Here is an 18,031-nt window from a genome sequence, read left to right as displayed (position 1 = left end):
AAAGTTACAATATCGAGTACATGTCTATAATTACTGACATTAAAAATAACCTCAAAAAGAAACGTCTCGAGTGTAAAGTACATCTGCACTTTTATGGTTCATTTTATGGGCCATGTGTAGAAAAGGACACGCAGGACGCGGGACAAACCCGCGTCCGGGACAAACCCGCGTCCGGGACAAACCCGCGTCCGGGACAAACCCGCGTCAGGGACAAACCCGCGGCAGGGACAAAACCACGTCCAGGCCCCGCTTCAGACACTTCAGAGATCCAAACGGACCCTCAGGGGCTGGAGCAGGACACAACAGACCCTTGGAATTGACTTTCATCCACAGTTTTTGGAGTTGTGACAGATTTAGGGGGAAACGAGTTCGAGTCTCAAATGACTGTTTTAGAGCAACAAGGAACGTAACGCATTCGTTTTGTGCATCTATGTCATCGAAGATACTTGTTCTCCTCAGTGACGCGTTAGTTTAAGTTAGGTCTCATCAACACAATCCCACAGCCAGTGGGCGTGTTGTGGGCGTGTTGTGGGCGTGTTGTGGGCGTGTTGTGGGCGTGTTGTGGGCGTGTTGTGGGCGTGTTGTGGGCCTGTGCCACTAGTGACTCTGGTCCTCACCAGGACAAAGACAAAGACACTTTCAGACACTTTGAAAAAGTCCTTCTCCTTCGTAATAACCACAGTTTTGTGTGTGAGGAGTAAATGTAGGAGACAGTGATGTGGTTAGTGTGATGTAAATAAACTACAGTCAAACAAGTGTATTCTGTTGTTGTGCGTCGCTGCTCATGTTGTTGTGCGTCGCTGCTCATGTTGTTGTGCGTCGCTGCTCATGTTGTTGTGCGTCGCTTCTCAAGTTGTTGTGCGTCGCTGCTCATGTTGTTGTGGACTCAATTATTTAGTGCGGCAAAACAAGAGCAATGTCAATGAACAGGACTCAAAACTAGAAACTTATATATAAATATATATACTGAATATATACACAATCTACTGTTGGTCAGAATAGTGTAAAGTGACAGTGTTTAAGAAGTGTTCATGAGTCCAACAGCCGAGGGGAAGTAAGAGTTCATGTGGAGGGAGGTTCTTTCTCCTCTGAACTCTGCAGAAAGTATCTGAGGAGACATCGTGGAACAGGGTGAAAAACATTGGCGGCTGAAACTGTTTTAGATGTTGTTGTAATGCATGTGTGAAATGAAGGATTCTAATTGAACAGTTCATGTTATTTCTGTGTACTTTTGGGGTGATTTACATGTGCTATGCCGTCTGTGTTTTTAGCATCAGGAATGGGTACATTTGTATGTGCCTCAGACTGGATACTATTGATTTGTATTGTATGTAAAGTATCGTGAACGTGCAGCGATTGGACTGTCAATTTACACTTTTCACCCTCCAACCAAGGAGTAGCTTCAAATCCTTGGCTAACTTTGTTTTAATTCCCTGAGATCAGGTGGACAGCTGAGATGAAGATGAGAACAGGTCAGAACTGCAATGAAAATCCTTGCAGAGACTCCTGCCGGCCCTGTCTGCACGCTTCTGTCTGAGCGCACACTGAAACACTTATTTCACTCCATTTCACTGTCCACTCTTTCAGATGAGGTTGGTTTTTTCCGCTGCAAAAACTTTGGTGGAATGATTGGTGGTGATTCCCACACAGCTCTGCTGACAGGAGCTGTGATTACGGTGTCAGGGGCAGGAAGAGGCTGTGACGGGTGCAGTGTAGGAGAAGGATCCGGCCCTTGGGTGGTGGGCTCCGACCGGGCTCCTGCAGGGATTGGCCCCTGTGTGCTGCCACAGTCTGGTGTTCACAAGTCAAAGGGCTCCTCCTCCTCCTCCTGTCTGTCCCAGCATCTGCACCAGCGCCTGTCCCAGCGCCTGTCCCAGCGCCTGTCCCAGCGCCAGCCTGTCTCAGCGACAGTCCCAGCGCCTGTCCCTGCGCCTGTCTCAGCGACAGTCCCAGCGCCTGTCCCAGCGCCTGTCTCAGCGACAGTCCCAGCGCCTGTCCCAGCGCCTGTCCCAGCGCCAGCCTGTCTCAGCGACAGTCCCAGCGCCTGTCCCAGCGCCTGTCCCAGCGCCTGTCTCAGTGACAGTCTCAGCGCCTGTCCCAGCGCCTGTCTCAGCGCCTGTCCCTGCGCCTGTCTCAAGGACAGTACCAGCGCCTGTCCCAGCGCCTGTCCCAGCGCCTGTCCCAGCGCCTGTCCCAGCGCCAGCCTGTCTCAGCGACAGTCCCAGCGCCTGTCCCAGCGCCTGTCCCAGCGCCTGTCCCAGCGCCAGCCTGTCTCAGCGACAGTCCCAGCGCCTGTCCCAGCGCCTGTCTCAGTGACAGTCTCAGCGCCTGTCCCAGCGCCTGTCTCAGCGCCTGTCCCTGCGCCTGTCTCAAGGACAGTCCCAGCGCCTGTCCCTGCGCCTGTCTCAGGGACAGTCCCAGCGCCTGTCCCAGCGCCAGCCTGTCTCAGCGACAGTCCCAGCGCCTGTCCCTGCGCCTGTCTCAGCGACAGTCCCAGCGCCTGTCCCTGCGCCCGTCTCAGCGACAGTCCCAGCGCCTGTCCCTGCGCCTGTCTCAAGGAAAGTACCAGCGCCTGTCCCAGCGCCTGTCTCAGCGACAGTCCCAGCGCCTGTCCCAGCGCCTGTCTCAGCGACAGTCCCAGCGCCTGTCCCAGCGCCTGTCCCAGCGCCAGCCTGTCTCAGCGACAGTCCCAGCGCCTGTCCCAGCGCCTGTCCCAGCGCCTGTCTCAGTGGCAGTCTCAGCGCCTGTCCCAGCGCCTGTCCCAGCGCCAGCCTGTCTCAGCGACAGTCCCAGCGCCTGTCCCAGCGCCTGTCCCAGCGCCTGTCCCAGCGCCAGCCTGTCTCAGCGACAGTCCCAGCGCCTGTCCCAGCGCCTGTCTCAGTGACAGTCTCAGCGCCTGTCCCAGCACCTATCCCAGCGCCTGTCTCAGTGACAGTCTCAGCGCCTGTCCCAGCGCCTGTCTCAGCGCCTGTCCCTGCGCCTGTCTCAAGGACAGTCCCAGCGCCTGTCCCTGCGCCTGTCTCAGCGACAGTCCCAGCGCCTGTCCCTGCGCCTGTCTCAAGGACAGTACCACCGCCTGTCCCAGCGCCTGTCTCAGCGACAGTCCCAGCGCCTGTCCCAGCGCCTGTCTCAGCGACAGTCCCAGCGCCTGTCCCAGCGCCTGTCCCAGCGCCAGCCTGTCTCAGTGACAGTCTCAGCGCCTGTCCCAGCGCCTGTCTCAGCGCCTGTCCCTGCGCCTGTCTCAAGGACAGTACCAGCGCCTGTCCCAGCGCCTGTCCCAGCGCCTGTCCCAGCGCCTGTCCCAGCGCCAGCCTGTCTCAGCGACAGTCCCAGCACCTGTCCCAGCGCCTGTCCCAGCGCCTGTCCCAGCGCCAGCCTGTCTCAGCGACAGTCCCAGCGCCTGTCCCAGCGCCTGTCTCAGTGACAGTCTCAGCGCCTGTCCCAGCGCCTGTCTCAGCGCCTGTCCCTGCGCCTGTCTCAAGGACAGTCCCAGCGCCTGTCCCTGCGCCTGTCTCAGGGACAGTCCCAGCGCCTGTCCCTGCGCCTGTCCCACCGCCAGTCCCAGCGCCTGTTCCAGCACCTGTCCCAGCACCTGTCCCAGCACCTGTCCCAGCGCCTGTCTCAGTGACAGTCTCAGCGCCTGTCCCAGCGCCTGTCTCAGCGCCTGTCCCTGCGCCTGTCTCAAGGACAGTACCAGCGCCTGTCCCAGCGCCTGTCTCAGCGACAGTCCCAGCGCCTGTCCCAGCGCCTGTCCCAGCGCCTGTCTCAGTGGCAGTCTCAGCGCCTGTCCCAGCGCCTGTCTCAAGGACAGTACCAGCGCCTGTCCCAGCGCCTGTCTCAGCGCCTGTCCCAGCGCCTGTCCCAGCGCCTGTCCCAGCGCCAGCCTGTCTCAGCGACAGTCCCAGCGCCTGTCCCAGCGCCTGTCCCAGCGCCTGTCTCAGTGACAGTCTCAGCGCCTGTCCCAGCGCCTGTCTCAGCGCCTGTCCCTGCGCCTGTCTCAACGACAGTACCAGCGCCTGTCCCAGCGCCTGTCTCAGCGACAGTCCCAGCGCCTGTCCCAGCGCCTGTCCCAGCGCCTGTCCCAGCGCCAGCCTGTCTCAGCGACAGTCCCAGCGCCTGTCCCAGCGCCTGTCCCAGCGCCTGTCTCAGTGACAGTCTCAGCGCCTGTCCCAGCGCCTGTCTCAGCGCCTGTCCCTGTGCCTGTCTCAAGGACAGTACCAGCGCCTGTCCCAGCGCCTGTCCCAGCGCCTGTCCCAGCGCCTGTCCCAGCGCCTGTCCCAGCGCCTGTCCCAGCGCCAGCCTGTCTCAGCGACAGTCCCAGCGCCTGTCCCAGCGCCTGTCTCAGCGACAGTCCCAGCGCCTGTCCCAGCGCCTGTCTCAGTGACAGTCTCAGCGCCTGTCCCAGCGCCTGTCTCAGCGCCTGTCCCTGCGCCTGTCTCAAGGACAGTCCCAGCGCCTGTCCCTGCGCCTGTCTCAGGGACAGTCCCAGCGCCTGTCCCTGCGCCTGTCCCACCGCCAGTCCCAGCGCCTGTTCCAGCACCTGTCCCAGCGCCTGTCTCAGTGACAGTCTCAGCGCCTGTCCCAGCACCTATCCCAGCGCCTGTCTCAGTGACAGTCTCAGCGCCTGTCCCAGCGCCTGTCTCAGCGCCTGTCCCTGCGCCTGTCTCAGTGACAGTCTCAGCGCCTGTCCCAGCGCCTGTCTCAGTGACAGTCTCAGCGCCTGTCCCAGCGCCTGTCCCAGCGCCAGCCTGTCTCAGCGACAGTCCCAGCGCCTGTCCCTGCGCCTGTCTCAGCGACAGTCCCAGCGCCTGTCCCTGCGCCTGTCCCAGCGCCAGTCCCAGCGCCTGTTCCAGCACCTGTCCCAGCACCTGTCCCAGCGCCTGTCCCAGCGCCTGTCCCAGCGCCTGTCTCAGCGACAGTCCCAGCGCCTGTCCCAGCGCCTCTCCCAGCGCCTGTCTCAGTGACAGTCTCAGCGCCTGTCCCAGCGCCTGTCTCAGCGCCTGTCCCTGCGCCTGTCTCAAGGACAATACCAGCGCCTGTCCCAGCGCCTGTCTCAGCGTCTGTCTCAGCGACAGTCCCAGCACCTGTCCCAGCGCCTGTCTCAGTGACAGTCTCAGCGCCTGTCCCAGCGCCTGTCTCAGCGCCTGTCCCTGCGCCTGTCTCAAGGACAGTCCCAGCGCCTGTCCCTGCGCCTGTCTCAGGGACAGTCCCAGCGCCTGTCCCTGCGCCTGTCCCACCGCCAGTCCCAGCGCCTGTTCCAGCACCTGTCCCAGCACCTATCCCAGCGCCTGTCTCAGTGACAGTCTCAGCGCCTGTCCCAGCACCTATCCCAGCGCCTGTCTCAGTGACAGTCTCAGCGCCTGTCCCAGCGCCTGTCTCAGCGCCTGTCCCTGCGCCTGTCTCAAGGACAGTACCAGCGCCTGTCCCAGCGCCTGTTTCAGCGACAGTCCCAGCGCCTGTCCCAGCGCCTGTCTCAGTGACAGTCTCAGCGCCTGTCCCAGCGCCTGTCCCAGCGCCAGCCTGTCTCAGCGACAGTCCCAGCGCCTGTCCCTGCGCCTGTCTCAGCGACAGTCCCAGCGCCTGTCCCTGCGCCTGTCCCAGCGCCAGTCCCAGCGCCTGTTCCAGCACCTGTCCCAGCACCTGTCCCAGCGCCTGTCCCAGCGCCTGTCCCAGCGCCTGTCTCAGCGACAGTCCCAGCGCCTGTCCCAGCGCCTCTCCCAGCGCCTGTCTCAGTGACAGTCTCAGCGCCTGTCCCAGCGCCTGTCTCAGCGCCTGTCCCTGCGCCTGTCTCAAGGACAATACCAGCGCCTGTCCCAGCGCCTGTCTCAGCGTCTGTCTCAGCGACAGTCCCAGCAGGAGACAAGAGGCAACCAGAGGAGAAATGTGGTTATTACCAGCGCACTGGGAAAATCTGGGAATGGTCACAATGTCAACACTGTCCACAATGTCAACTCTAATTGCACTTATTGGGGTTTCGTACCCAATCTCTGGTTGGGGAGTTGCTTCTTAATCCCCTCCTCATCCTGCTGATGAGGAGCTGGTTCTGCTGACACCAGTCCACAAAGTCCTGTGTAAGTCCTCTGTCCTCTGCATTGTACATTGTCCAGTGATGGTAAAATGGTCAGAACTTCTGCAGGACACAGCTGTCTGTGTTGTGTCTGTGTTGTGTCTGTGTCTGTGTTGTATCTGTGTTGTGTCTGTGTCTGTGTTGTGTCTGTGTTATGTCTGTGTTGTATCTGTGTTGTGTCTGTGTCTGTGTTGTGTCTGTGTTGTGTCTGTGTTGTGTCTGTGTTGTGTCTGTGTTGTATCTGTGTTGTGTCTGTGTTGTGTCTGTGTCTGTGTTGTGTCTGTGTTGTGTCTGTGTTGTGTCTGTGTCTGTGTTGTGTCTGTGTTGTGTCTGTGTTGTGTCTGTGTTGTGTCTGTGTTGTGTCTGTGTCTGTGTTGTGTCTGTGTTGTATCTGTGTTGTGTCTGTGTTGTGTCTGTGTCTGTGTTGTGTCTGTGTCTGTGTCTGTGTTGTGTCTGTGTTGTGTCTGTGTTGTATCTGTGTTGTGTCTGTGTTGTGTCTGTGTCTGTGTTGTGTCTGTGTTGTGTCTGTGTCTGTGTTGTGTCTGTGTTGTGTCTGTGTTGTGTCTGTGTCTGTGTTGTGTCTGTGTTGTATCTGTGTTGTGTCTGTGTTGTGTCTGTGTCTGTGTTGTGTCTGTGTTGTGTCTGTGTTGTGTCTGTGTCTGTGTTGTGTCTGTGTTGTGTCTGTGTTGTGTCTGTGTCTGTGTTGTGTCTGTGTTGTGTCTGTGTCTGTGTTGTATCTGTGTTGTGTCTGTGTCTGTGTTGTGTCTGTGTCTGTGTCTGTGTCTGTGTTGTGTCTGTGTTGTATCTGTGTTGTGTCTGTGTTGTGTCTGTGTCTGTGTTGTGTCTGTGTTGTGTCTGTGTCTGTGTTGTGTCTGTGTTGTGTCTGTGTTGTGTCTGTGTCTGTGTTGTGTCTGTGTTGTATCTGTGTTGTGTCTGTGTTGTGTCTGTGTCTGTGTTGTGTCTGTGTTGTGTCTGTGTTGTGTCTGTGTCTGTGTTGTGTCTGTGTTGTGTCTGTGTTGTGTCTGTGTCTGTGTTGTGTCTGTGTTGTGTCTGTGTCTGTGTTGTATCTGTGTTGTGTCTGTGTCTGTGTTGTGTCTGTGTCTGTGTCTGTGTTGTGTCTGTGTTGTATCTGTGTTGTGTCTGTGTTGTGTCTGTGTCTGTGTTGTGTCTGTGTCTGTGTCTGTGTTGTGTCTGTGTTGTGTCTGTGTTGTGTCTGTGTCTGTGTTGTGTCTGTGTTGTATCTGTGTTGTGTCTGTGTTGTGTCTGTGTCTGTGTTGTGTCTGTGTTGTGTCTGTGTTGTGTCTGTGTTGTGTCTGTGTTGTGTCTGTGTCTGTGTCTGTGTTGTGTCTGTGTCTGTGTTGTATCTGTGTTGTGTCTGTGTCTGTGTTGTGTCTGTGTCTGTGTTGTGTCTGTGTTGTATCTGTGTTGTGTCTGTGTTGTGTCTGTGTCTGTGTTGTGTCTGTGTTGTGTCTGTGTCTGTGTCTGTGTCTGTGTTGTGTCTGTGTTGTGTCTGTGTCTGTGTTGTATCTGTGTTGTGTCTGTGTTGTGTCTGTGTTGTGTCTGTGTCTGTGTTGTGTCTGTGTTGTGTCTGTGTTGTGTCTGTGTTGTATCTGTGTTGTGTCTGTGTTGTGTCTGTGTCTGTGTTGTGTCTGTGTTGTGTCTGTGTTGTGTCTGTGTTGTGTCTGTGTTGTATCTGTGTTGTGTCTGTGTCTGTGTTGTGTCTGTGTTGTGTCTGTGTCTGTGTTGTGTCTGTGTTGTGTCTGTGTTGTGTCTGTGTTGTGTCTGTGTCTGTGTTGTATCTGTGTTGTGTCTGTGTTGTGTCTGTGTCTGTGTTGTGTCTGTGTTGTGTCTGTGTTGTATCTGTGTTGTGTCTGTGTTGTGTCTGTGTCTGTGTTGTGTCTGTGTTGTTTCTGTGTCTGTGTTGTGTCTGTGTTGTGTCTGTGTTGTGTCTGTGTCTGTGTTGTGTCTGTGTTGTATCTGTGTTGTGTCTGTGTTGTGTCTGTGTCTGTGTTGTGTCTGTGTTGTGTCTGTGTTGTGTCTGTGTCTGTGTTGTGTCTGTGTTGTGTCTGTGTTGTGTCTGTGTCTGTGTTGTGTCTGTGTTGTGTCTGTGTCTGTGTTGTATCTGTGTTGTGTCTGTGTCTGTGTTGTGTCTGTGTTGTGTCTGTGTTGTGTCTGTGTCTGTGTTGTATCTGTGTTGTGTCTGTGTCTGTGTTGTATCTGTGTTGTGTCTGTGTCTGTGTTGTGTCTGTGTCTGTGTCTGTGTTGTGTCTGTGTTGTGTCTGTGTCTGTGTCTGTGTTGTGTCTGTGTTGTGTCTGTGTTGTGTCTGTGTCTGTGTTGTGTCTGTGTTGTGTCTGTGTCTGTGTTGTGTCTGTGTTGTGTCTGTGTCTGTGTCTGTGTTGTGTCTGTGTTGTGTCTGTGTCTGTGTCTGTGTTGTGTCTGTGTCTGTGTTGTGTCTGTGTTGTGTCTGTGTCTGTGTCTGTGTTGTGTCTGTGTTGTGTCTGTGTCTGTGTTGTGTCTGTGTTGTATCTGTGTTGTGTCTGTGTTGTGTCTGTGTTGTATCTGTGTTGTGTCTGTGTTGTATCTGTGTCTGTGTCTGTGTTGTGTCTGTGTTGTGTCTGTGTCTGTGTTGTGTCTGTGTCTGTGTCTGTGTTGTGTCTGTGTTGTATCTGTGTTGTGTCTGTGTCTGTGTTGTGTCTGTGTTGTGTCTGTGTCTGTGTCTGTGTTGTGTCTGTGTTGTTTCTGCTGCTGCTTTATAAATAGCACTGGGAAAGTGCTTTGAGAAGTCACTCAAAAGAGTGAGAAGAGACATTCTGGGCCCCGGATGTAGTTTTTGTTTTAAGATGGCCCCGCTGGTATCACAGTTTTGATTTGAATATTGTTTTTGCCTTGCCGTATACGTAACATAGTTTTGTCCCACTCATCTAAGAACTGAATCAGGATAGAAATGGAAAGAGTCTGAAATAGTTAGAAAAATCTGGGCAAAATAATTTTAATACTTTGACTCAGACTTAGTATGGGATAAGATTCCAATTTTAACATTTTGAGCTTTATTACAAAAACGTGAAAACATAGAATATTGTGAGGGAAAGGAGGTATGAAAAGTATGATGCCTCTGTGTTTGGTCATATGGGAACAAAACACATTTTATGGAAAGTTGAATCTTATTCTGAAAATGTCTGTAATTCTCAATGAAAGCTTTGATTTTAAGTGAGTAAACTGTCCTGAAAGAACAACTATTGAAATGTACGTTTGCCTGAAGTCTCACTCGAACAATAATGCCGGCTTCTGTCTGCTGTCTTCTGCTGTGACCTGCATGATATCCTGCTCGTCCTGAAGCGTCCTGAAGCGTCCCGAAGCGTCCTGAAGCGTCCTGAAGCGTCCCGAAGCGTCCTGAAGCGTCCTGAAGCGTCCTGAAGCGTCCTGGCTCAGGCGCTCTCCCCGGCAGAGGGCCGCCGCCGCTCTGCTTAACACAAATGTCGATTTGTTGTGAAAAGCGCGGCCAGGGAATCAATAGAATATCTGCTGTGTCCATTACCTTGATTAAAAAGAGTGGGCGGGGGAGGGGCGGGCTGGGCACTGAGCTAAACTACTTTATTCCATGGATTATACATGGATCAGAGCTTTCACTGTAAGCAGCTGCTTTGACTGAGACAGAGCAGCACCGTTACCACGGCGAGCAGACACTGTAGCGTTGACTGAAGTGGGACAATGTCTTACCCAAGGACACATCAGCCACGTTTCGACTGGCCCCAGATCAGCTCATTTTAGAGCGGTTTGGATCAATTCTGTTTATGGTGGAATGTGTCAGCAACTGATGCCAACAAACATAACTCATGTTTTCATATGAAAGAAAGGAAAGGCTAAAAAACATGATTTTATTATTTTATAATAATTATACTTTTTTACTCATGGGCTGATCCCAGCAAGTCACAAAACGACATTTAGTAAGACGTGAGACGTGACCACATCTCATGTATGTACGTCGTGTATGTACGTCATGTATGTACGTCATGTATGTACGTCGTGTATGTACGTCGTGTATGTACGTCATGTATGTACGTCATGTATGTACGTCATGTATGTACGTGATGTATGTACATCGTGTATGTACATCGTGTATGTACGTCGTGTATGTACGTCATGTATGTACGTCATGTATGTACGTCGTGTATGTACGTCATAAGATATAAGATATTCCTACCTCCTACAGTACTTTTAGAGACTCTTGGGACCACCAGAAGGCTCTACCTCCTACTGTGCTTTTAGAGACTCTTGGGACCACCAGAAGGCTCTACCTCCTACTGTGCTTTTAGAGACTCTAGGACCACCAGAAGGCTCTACCTCCTATTGTGCTTTTAGAGACTCTGGGACCACCAGAAGGCTCTACCTCCTACTGTGCTTTTAGAGACTCTTGGGACCACCAGAAGGCTCTACCTCCTACTGTGCTTTTAGAGACTCTGGGACCACCAGAAGGCTCTACCTCCTACTGTGCTTTTAGAGACTCTGGGACCACCAGAAGGCCAGCATTCTGAGAGAGACGAGCTCTGTTTTGATAATATGCTTCTATAGCATTTGTGGCTTTGTAAGTCAGGAGTAGAATTTTAAATGTGATTCTAAACTCGACGGGGAGCCAGTGAAGAGACTCCAGCACCGGTGTAATGTGCTCTCTTCTTTTTGTTCCTGTTAGTAATCTTGCTGCTGCATTTTGAACCAGTTAAAGCTTTTTATGGAGCTTTTAGGACACGCTGTGAGCAGGAGTTACAGTCTAATCTAGTCGTTACAAATGCATGGATAAGTTTTTCAGCATCACTTTTAGGCAGGATTCTTCTGATTTTGGCTCTTGTTGTGCAAATGGAAATAGTCTGTTTTACAAGCTTGATTTATATGAGCTTTAAATGAGAGCTCCTGGTCAAATAAGACTCTGAGGTTTCTTACAGTAGAACTGGAGGCTACACTGACATTGTCCAGTGTGACTATCTGCTCAGATAGAGCGTCTCGTAGATGCTTAGGGCCAAGCACAATGACCTCAGTTTGTTCAGGGTTAATAAGCAGGTAGTTAAGTGTCCTCCAGGTTTTTATCTCCTTGACACAAGTACTAAGTCTGTCTACTTGATCGCTCTGATCAGGTTCATTGATAAATACAGCTGAGTGTCATCTGCATAGCAGTGGAAGTTAATGTCATGTGACCTGATCATGTGACCTAACGGCAGCATATAAAGAGTAAACAGAACTGGACCCAGTACTGACCCCTGTGGCACACCGTAAATTACTTTAGAGCATGGTGAGGAGATCTGGTTTACATTAACAAATTGGTACCTATCAGATAAATAGGATTTAAACCAGCTGAGGGCTGTTCCTCCAACACCTACATCACATTCTGATGTATGTACATCATGTTCATGTATGTGTGTCATGTATGTATGTATGTCATGTATGTGCGTCATGTTTATACGTCATGTATGTACGTCATGCATGTACGTCATGTATGTACGTCATGTATGTACCTATGTATGTACATCAAGTATGTGCGTCATGTATGTGCGTCATATATGTACGTCATGTATGTACGTCATGTATGTTAATCATGTATGTGCGTCATGTATGTACGTCATGTATGTACGTCATGTATGTACGTCATGTATGTGCGTCATGTATATACGTCATGTATGTACGTCATGTATTTACATCATGTATGTACGTCATGTATGTGCATCATCTATGTACGTCATATATGTACGTCATGTCTGTGCGTCATGTATGTGCGTCATATATGTACGTCATGTATGTACGTCATGTATGTACGTCATGTCTGTGCGTCATGTATGTGCGTCATATATGTACGTCATGTATTTATGTCATGTATGTACGTCATGCATGTACGTCATGTATGTATGTCATGTATGTGTGTCATGTATGTCATGTATGTACAACATGTATGTGTGTCATGTATGTACGTCATGTATGTACATCATGTATGTATGTCATGTATGTGTGTCATATATGTCATGTATGTACGTCATGTATGTGCGTCATGTATGTGCGTCATGCATGTACGTCATGTATGTATGTCATGTATGTGCGTCATGTATATACGTCATGTATGTACGTCATGCATGTACGTCATGTATGTACGTTATGTATGTACCTATGTATGTACATCATGTATGTGCGTCATGTATGTGCGTCATATATGTACGTCATGTATGTACGTCATGTATGTGTGTCATGTATGTGTGTCATGTATGTCATGTATGTACATCATGTATGTGTGTCATGTATGTACGTCATGTATGTACGTCATGTATGTAAGTCATGTATGTATGTCATGTATGTGTGTCTTGTATGTCATGTATGTACGTCATGTATGTGTGTCATGTATGTACGTCATGTATGTACGTCATGTATGTATATCATGTATGTACGTCATGTATGTGCGTCATGTATATACGTCATGTATGTACGTCATGTATGTACGTCATGCATTTACATCATGTATGTACGTCATGTATGTGCATCATCTATGTACGTCATGTATGTACGTCATGTCTGTGCGTCATGTATGTGCGTCATATATGTATGTCATGTATGTACGTCATGTATGTACGTCATGCATGTACGTCATGTATGTACGTCATGTATATATATCATGTATGTATGTCATATATGTGCGTCATATATGTGTGTCATGTATGTACGTCATGTATGTACATCATGTATGTGCGTCATGTATGTACGTGATGTATGTACGTCATGTATGTACGTCATATATGTGCGTCATGTATGTACGTCATGTATGTACATCATGTATTTGCGTCATGTATGTATGTCATGTATGTACGTCATATATGTGCGTCATGTATGTACGTCATGTATTTACGTCATGTATGTGCTTCATATATGTACGTCATGAATGTGCGTCATGTATGTGCGTCATATATGTACGTCATGTATGTACGTCATGTATGTATATCATGTATGTACGTCATGTATGTACGTCATGTATGTACGTCATGTATTTACATCATGTATGTACGTCATGTATGTGCGTCATGTATGTGCATCATCTATGTACGTCATATATGTACGTCATGTCTGTGCGTAATGTATGTACGTCATGTATGTACGTCATGTATGTACGTCATGTCTGTGCGTCATGTATGTGCGTCATATATGTACGTCATGTATTTATGTCATGTATGTACGTCATGCATGTACGTCATGTATGTATGTCATGTATGTGTGTCATGTATGTCATGTATGTACGTCATGTATGTGTGTCATGTATGTACGTCATGTATGTAAGTCATGTATGTATGTCATGTATGTGTGTCATATATGTCATGTATGTACGTCATGTATGTGCGTCATATATGTACGTCATGTATGTACGTCATGTATGTACGTCATGCATGTACGTCATGTATGTATGTCATGTATGTGCGTCATGTATATACGTCATGTATGTACGTCATGCATGTACGTCATGTATGTACGTCATGTATGTACCTATGTATGTACATCATGTATGTATGTCATGTATGTGCGTCATGTTTATACGTCATGTATGTACGTCATGCATGTACGTCATGTATGTACGTCATGTATGTACCTATGTATGTACATCATGTATGTGCGTCATGTATGTGCGTCATATATGTACGTCATGTATGTACGTCATGTATGTATGTCATGTATGTGTGTCATGTATGTCATGTATGTACATCATGTATGTGTGTCATGTATGTGTGTCATGTATGTACGTCATGTATGTACGTCATGTATGTAAGTCATGTATGTATGTCATGTATGTGTGTCATGTATGTACATCATGTATGTACGTCATGTATGTATATCATGTATGTACGTCATGTATGTGCGTCATGTATATACGTCATGTATGCACGTCATGCATTTACATCATGTATGTACGTCATGTATGTGCATCATCTATGTACGTCATGTATGTACGTCATGTCTGGGCGTCATGTATGTGCGTCATATATGTACGTCATGTATGTACGTCATGTATGTACGTCATGCATGTACGTCATGTATGTACGTCATGTATATATATCATGTATGTATGTCATATATGTGCGTCATATATGTGTGTCATGTATGTACGTCATGTATGTACATCATGTATGTGCGTCATGTATGTACGTGATGTATGTACGTCATGTATGTACGTCATATATGTGCGTCATGTATGTACGTCATGTATGTACATCATGTATGTGCGTCATGTATGTATGTCATGTATGTACGTCATGTATTTACGTCATGTATGTGCTTCATATATGTACGTCATGAATGTGCGTCATGTATGTACGTCATGTGTGTGCGTCATTTATGTACTTCATGTATGTACCTCATGTATGTACTTCATGTATCTACGTCATGTATGTACTTCGTGTATGTACGTCGTATATGTACGTCGTGTATGTACGTCGTGTATTTACGTCATGTATGTGCTTCATATATGTACGTCATGAATGTGCGTCATGTATGTACGTCATGTATGTACGTCATGTATGTACTTCATGTATGTACGTCATGTATGTGCGTCATCTATGTACATCATGTATGTACATCATGTATTTACGTCATGTATTTACGTCATGTATGTACGTCATGAATGTACATCATGTATGTACGTCATGTATGTGCGTCATGTATGCGCGTCATGTATGTGCATCATGTATGTACGTCATGTATGTATGTCATGTATGTGCCTCATGTATGTGCGTCATGTATGTACATCATGTATGTACGTCTGTATGTGCGTCATGTATGTACGTCATGTATGTATGTCATTTATGTGCGTCATGTATGTGCGTCATGTATATGCGTATGTATGTCATGTATGTGCGTCATGTATGTGCGTCATGTATGTATGTCATGTATGTGCGTCATGTATGTACTTCATGTATGTACGTCTGTATGTGCGTCATGTATGTACGTCATGTATGTATGTCATTTATGTGCGTCATGTATGTGCGTCATATACGTGCGTCATGTATATGCGTATGTATGTCATGTATGTGCGTCATGTATGTGCGTCATGTATGTATGTCATGTATGTGCGTCATGTATGTACTTCATGTATGTACCTTATGTATGTACCTCATGTATCTATGTCGTGTATGTACGTCATGTATGTATGTCATGTATGTGCGTCATGTATGTACTTCATGTATGTACCTTATGTATGTACCTCATGTATCTATGTCGTGTATGTACGTCATGTATGTGCGTCATGTATGTACGTCATGTATGTACGTCATGTATGTGCGTCATGTATGTGCGTCATGTATGTACGTCATGTATGTACGTCATGTATGTATGTCATGTATGTGCGTCATGTATGTGCGTCATGTATGTACGTCATGTATGTACGTCATGTATGTACTTCATGTATGTACCTCATGCATGTACCTCATGTATGTACCTCATGTATGTACATCTTGTATGTACTTATTGTATGTACGTCGTGTATGTGCGTCATGTATGTACATCATGTATGTACGTCATGTATTTACGTCATGTATGCACGTCATGTATGTACATCATGTATGTACATCATGTATGTACGTCATGTATTTACGTCATGTATGCACGTCATGTATGTACGTCATGTATGTGCGTCATGTATGTACTTCATGTATGTGCGTCATGTATGTGCGTCATGTATGTATGTTATGTATGTGCGTCATGTATGTGCGTCATGTATGTACGTCATGTATGTATGTCATGTATTTGCGTCATGTATGTGCGTCATGTATGTGCATCATGTATGTACTTCATGTATCTACGTCATGTATGTACCTCATGTATCTATGTCGTGTATGTACGTCATGTATTTACGTCATGTATGTGCGTCATGTATGTACGTCATGTATTTATGTTATGTATGTGCGTCATGTATGTGGGTCATGTATGTGCGTCATGTATGTACATCATGTATTTATGTTATGTATGTGCGTCATGTATGTGGGTCATGTATGTGCGTCATGTATGTGCGTCATGTATGTACTCCATGTATGTATGTCATGTATGTGCGTCATGTATGTAATTCATGTATGTGCGTCATGTATGTACTTCATGTATGTGCGTCATGTATGTGCGTCATGTATGTACTTCATGTATGTGCGTCATGTATGTGCGTCATGTATGTATGTTATGTATGTGCGTCATGTATGTGCGTCATGTATGTACGTCATGTATGTATGTCATGTATTTGCGTCATGTATGTGCGTCATGTATGTGCATCATGTATGTACTTCATGTATGTATTTCATGTATGTACTTCATGTATGTGCGTCATGTATGTGCGTCATGTATGTGCATCATGTATGTACTTCATGTATCTACGTCATGTATGTACCTCATGTATCTATGTCGTGTATGTACGTCATGTATTTACGTCATGTATGTGCGTCATGTATGTACGTCATGTATTTATGTTATGTATGTGCGTCATGTATGTGGGTCATGTATGTGCGTCATGTATGTACATCATGTATTTATGTTATGTATGTGCGTCATGTATGTGGGTCATGTATGTACTTCATGTATGTACGTCATGTATGTGCGTCATGTATGTACTTCATGTATGTGCGTCATGTATGTATGTTATGTATGTGCGTCATGTATGTGCGTCATGTATGTACTCCATGTATGTATGTCATGTATGTGCGTCATGTATGTAATTCATGTATGTGCGTCATGTATGTGCGTCATGTATGTGCATCATATATGTGCATCATGTATGTACTTCATGTATGTACTTCATGTATGTGCGTCATGTATGTACTTCATGTATGTGCGTCATGTATGTACTCCATGTATGTATGTCATGTATGTGCGTCATGTATGTAATTCATGTATGTGCGTCATGTATGTGCGTCATGTATGTGCATCATATATGTGCATCATGTATGTACTTCATGTATGTACTTCATGTATGTGCGTCATGTATGTACGGTAGCATCAGTGGACAAGTCAGCGTTTGGTGAGACATTCTTCATTTGGAGTTCACTCGTTTGCAGTCTAAAAGTTCCAGGAGGTCGACTGCTCTGAACCTGTCGTCTTCAGACGCTTCAATAAACCGTCACCACTGGAGACTCTTTCCGACCGTATCAATAATCCCGTCCATAGTCAACAAATGCTTGATGCAGAATGAATCTGGGAAGGTTTCAACCAGCTCTCTCCTCTGCATCCTCTTCCCCTCTTCTCTGCCTGAGCCCCTCCTCTCCTCCTCTTTCCTCTCCTCCTCTTTCCTCTCCTCTCCTCCTCTTTCCTCTCCTCCTCTTTCCTCTTCTCTTCTCCTCTTCTCTTTCTGAGCCTCTCCTCTGCATCCTCTTCTCCTCTCCTCCTCTTTTCTCTCCTCCTCTTTCCTCTCCTCTCCTCCTCTTTCCTCTCCTCCTCTTTCCTCTTCTCTTCTCCTCTTCTCTTTCTGAGCCTCTCCTCTGCATCCTCTTCTCCTCTCCTCCTCTTTCCTCTTCTCCTCTTCTCTGCCTGAGCCCCTCCTCTGCATCCTCTGCATCCTCTTGCACTGCAGCATTGAAAAGCCTCTTTATTCCTTTTGTTGCCGAGCGTTGAAAGAAAAGCTGAAACATTCTCAACCGGCAAAACTCTGGCCACATGATTCTCTAAATATGAGACGAGGAAAAGAGTCTTATTAATATGCGCTGGGCCCGGAGCAGACATAAAAGCGTCCTTGTGTTTGGCTGAATGAGACGCCGTGTCCTGGTCTGCCGAGGTGAGCAAGCTAAACGCCTTTGTCCACACTGTCCCACAGAGAGCCGGGACTCTTTCAATGTCGGGACAAGTGTATTCTGGACTGAAACATGATCAGTACAGCCCCCAAACATGTGTGCTTCTCGCTCCCAGGACACCAGGGACAGGAGACAGGAGACCAGCGGCACAGACATGAGACAGAGGACAGCACAGACAGGAGA

The 18,031-nt window shown here is 48.2% G+C and overlaps 1 protein-coding gene across 1 annotated transcript in view; it reads left to right on the top strand.

Annotated features, from left to right (window-relative positions):
• Positions 1–18,031, top strand: part of ccdc125 (coiled-coil domain containing 125) — a 437,934-nt gene that overhangs the window by 265,434 nt on the left and 154,469 nt on the right. The gene's annotated exons all lie outside the window — the stretch shown is intronic.

Source organism: Eucyclogobius newberryi, unplaced genomic scaffold, assembly GCF_026437365.1.
Source record: "Eucyclogobius newberryi isolate DKJ021-1_F unplaced genomic scaffold, fEucNew1.0.hap1 SCAF_6, whole genome shotgun sequence".
Taxonomy (NCBI): domain Eukaryota; kingdom Metazoa; phylum Chordata; class Actinopteri; order Gobiiformes; family Gobiidae; genus Eucyclogobius; species Eucyclogobius newberryi.
This window is presented reverse-complemented; position numbering and strand designations above follow the sequence as displayed.